Raw genomic sequence first — 4,356 nt, 5'->3', positions numbered from 1 at the left:
GCAGCCTGTCCCGGATTCTGAGAGAAAAACAGGATAAAGCCTGAACCGGGTGTTTATCTGCTGGGAACAAGGACTTAGACCACTTGGAAGTGATGAAAGTGTGTGTTAACAACTGTGAGAGAAAATGATTAGGCCAGTAAAGCCGGATTCTGATTATGAGTGAGGAGAATTTATCATTCTGGGACATTTATGTAGCCTACGTGTGTGCAATAATTAATTTTTAATATTTATTAAATTATTTAAAGTTGTCACTGTATTACAATAACTTGCATAAGTAACTGTAAGAATGTCACACATGAACGCAAGTAGACTCACATCCCGAGTAGACCTACTTGAGGATACAACCGCATCGATCAACGTTAGAGAGGAGTCTGGAGAAAGCTGCAGTCTGATTGGATAATGAGGACCAGGTGTGCACGTAGGACCGAAGACGAAAAACGTTGCTAGCAACTAGCAGCCAGGTGGAGAATAACAATTTGAATTTACGAGGAAAGTTAGTAATGTAAATATAGTGGTGGAATGTAACTAAGGAGTAGGCTACAATTACTTTATTGCTTATACTCTACTATTTTTCAGAGGGAGATATTGTGTTTTTCAATACACTACATGTATTTGATTGCTGCCTATAGTTATTATTCTTTACTGCATTTATATTATATATAAACATTAATACATACATACATACTGGTATGTATATTATATATATATATATATAATAATATATATATATATATATATATATATATATATATATATATATATATATATATAAAATATACTGACAAAAAGAAATACATATTGAAAACAATTAAAGTTGATGAAAAAAGACATATGATTACTTGATAGTCTGATGCAGGGCTTGGGTATTTTTTTCGTTACACAGACTAGAGGAGGAAGTGTTTTTTCTTTGGTTTGCCAAGTTTGTCTGTGCCAATCTAGATGATAAGAATGAGAAATGTCTTTTTTAAATTTTTGGTCCCTCATTGTGCCTAGATAATCTGTTACTATTGCCTGTTCCTTTTGTCTAATGGTTGATAATACATGTTTCCTCCACTATGATTAGAATTTAAGGCCCCTGAACACAGACATGTAGGCCCTTGATCCCTCCTGCATAGCAACAAGACATTCAGATACAGCATGACTATATATGACACAACAGTTGTTTTTCATTTCTTTGTGGTTGAAGAACTTGTAGTCCACTTGAGTATCATGCAAGGTAACACCTGCATTGTCTGACAATACTGGTCCCTGGGCGACGGAGTATGGCTGTCCACTGCTCCTAAATAGTTAGGATGTGCTAAATGCAGAAGATACAGTCCTCGTATATGTTAAAATGTCCTTGGCAAATAAAGAATTTTAATATGTTAGAAAGATAACACAGAATTGACAGACATGAAAAAAACAGTCAAGTGTCAACAGTCAGTGTTAGTTGATTTCAAAAAAGTGTGTTGTGTGTGTGTGTGTGTGTGTGTGTGTGTGTGTGTGTGTGTGTGTGTACGTGTGTGTGTTTGAGAATTTATTTCTTGGTATTTCCTCATTTCAGTGGTAGCCTACTTCCTTATTATTTCACATCAGAAGTAGGTATTTAGCTCGAAACTTCTTGTAATGGTAATGTTAGCACATATTATTTGATTTACCTCTTGTTCTATAAGTATGTTTTTTGATTATATTTTGATATGACAGGTCGACATTTAGTCACACCTGTTGGAAATCACCTCCTTTGTAGTCTATTTTAAAAGAAATGGGACATTAATTTACACAATGAACATCATGCTGTATTGAAAAAGAATTGAAAGTAGCGATTGTAGAGTTGAACTTGTTAGGAAAATGTTTATTGAGATTAAAAATCAAATAAGAAGTAGGGTGATTTTCTCATAGACTCATGCATAGAACCGGACTTCTTTCAGATGTTTCCTATCATTCATTTTAAACGTTCATAAAGTTTTAACAGTGCAACAATATTTAGGGAATGACTAGATTCAAACTAGGTAGTAGATTAATGGATGTACAGTCCAGCTATATTTTTAATACATTCTCTTTTTAAGCTACAAAATGAGTTTTTTTCCTGATCAGGTTGATGAAAAGGTCTCAATGGTCTTTGGGTCTACTGTATAAACCCTTCAGTGCAAGGTAGGTTGGTTTCATTAAATATTTCAACACAGTATTTTCTAACTCAGAGGTTGTAGAATATCATGAGCTCTATCTGACCGGAAGCACCAAAGTAAAGTTATAGTTCTCTGTAAACCTGCTGGCACGATATGATCACGAAATTTCCAAGGAGGGACCACAGGAAGGAAGCAGATAAATCAGTTAAACATGGTTAAATTACACACAGTAAACCCTCTTAGTTGTTTTCACTTTCTCCATAAACAAGTCGTTGGTTGGCAGTGAGTATATAAAGACGTGTGTTTAACAGGTGTTTCAAACTCTTCAGTCATGGACAGAAGTGTGCTGCTGGTCCTGTTGGGTGTGCAGGTTTTCCTGCTCATTGCATCCTCTACTTCTACTAATGCAGCCGCTCTGGTTACAGATCCTCAACAACTGCCTCCTTCTCCGGTAAGCAGATCCGCTGACTGGGAAAGGCTTCTGGTATTGTCACATTGTCCTCATTGATAATTGTTTTCTCTCACAGTCAGGTCAAAATATTAAACGCGCATGAAGCTTGCTAAATTAGACCACAATTGGTTTCAGGTGGAAGCCTGCATAATACAATGGAAATATTCTATACATAGGGATATACAATATAAAACAAATGTACTAACAAACGTAATCGCTGCCTGGATATTGTTCACCCCGCAGTGTTTGTTTTGATGAAGTAAAGCACAACACTAATCTACCCCACTGTTCTCTGTTTTTTTTCCAAGTACAAGTACTGTATTTATAAATCTTTTTACAAAATATATTTTGGTTTAAAATAAAATAAACCTGAGACTAATTTCATTGCAATATTGACACTATCAACCCATTTTCCAATTCTTTGCCATGTTACGCAGTAACATTACTGTACCTTGTAATTATTAAATACTTAGTTACCTAAAAAATACTTCTAGTGTAATTTATATCTAAATCTCTTTTAATAATAACTTGTTACCGCTTATGCCCTAACCTCTTCCATGTATTTACATATTTGTCCCAGTATAAGTTGCCTACCCAATTTTTTATTGAGAACTCACATCTACACAATATTCACACTGTGTGGGCTGTAATTTTAATTATAATTTTAAGATTTTGATCTATTTGAATTAGCAATTTGTAAGTCATCCATTTGTTGAGAGTTGACAATTGCAATTTGTTATAGGTGGGAAGTACAAATGACCACAACAGAAGATTTGGAAACAGACGTGCAAGATATGCCAACTGTAGGCGGAGATCAGGAGCATGTGGACTGATGGGAGTTCTGGGGGTAAGACCAAACCTGTTTAATGCAGATTTATATTCCTTTCTATTTTTACAACTAGGTTGCTAAATCTTTCAGAATCTGCATCTCAATAAACAGCTGCAAAAGATCATCACTGTCAGAACATTTTAATTTTGATCATAACTGAATGGCTGAACAAGTTGTAATAGTTCTGAAAACTTCTGGGTTGTTAATTGTTAATTCAGAAATATAATTATTTGAAGTGTTCTCCTGAAATTTTATTATTAATTCTCTATTACAGCCCCCTCCTCCTCCTCCTTTTCCCACTGGGTAAGAGATTACTCCTCATGTGAACACACATACATACCCAGCATGAGTAAATACACATTAAAACAGTAAAGAGAGAGAAAGATAACTTGTGCTATAAATCAGCAGGGTTTTTAAAAAATAAATATAGACAGGCCAACAAGACAGCGTAGCAAAAGGATTTAATGGTGCTTGGGCTCAGTAACTGTCAGTTGAGGAGTAATTTCTTGTAACGTCTTTCTTTGTGTCTCACTCCCTCGTTTGCAGACAAGAATTCTTCGGAAGGATGGAAGAACAGAGGGATGGGCGTCGTAATGGATAGTAACGATTCAGAAATTGATAGTGCGCTTATTGAGCTACTTCCAAGGAAACTAACTCTGGTGATCATGCAACTGCTGCATCCCACTAATCTAATTTGATCTTCTGTTTGCAAATAGCAATGTTAGTGAATTGTTTAAAGCAAAGTGCTCAAATGCTCAAATGCTATTGCTGTCAACTGCTGCAAAGTCAATAGTGAGTGACTGCTGTGCTGAATAAAGTTCTTACAGTACATTGTTCCTCTACAATGTATCCATATCACAATAAAATGTGTTACTGATTAAAAACAATGAAAGAATGAGCAAATCTGTTTTTTCTTTGTCTCTTTGTTGTCCCAGCTGGTCTTCAACAATGATCACAACTGCTTCCCTAAA

This window comes from Etheostoma cragini, chromosome 12, assembly GCF_013103735.1.
Source record: "Etheostoma cragini isolate CJK2018 chromosome 12, CSU_Ecrag_1.0, whole genome shotgun sequence".
NCBI lineage: Eukaryota > Metazoa > Chordata > Actinopteri > Perciformes > Percidae > Etheostoma > Etheostoma cragini.
The sequence above is the reverse complement of the archived record's forward strand: the minus strand, read 5'-3'. Positions refer to the sequence as shown.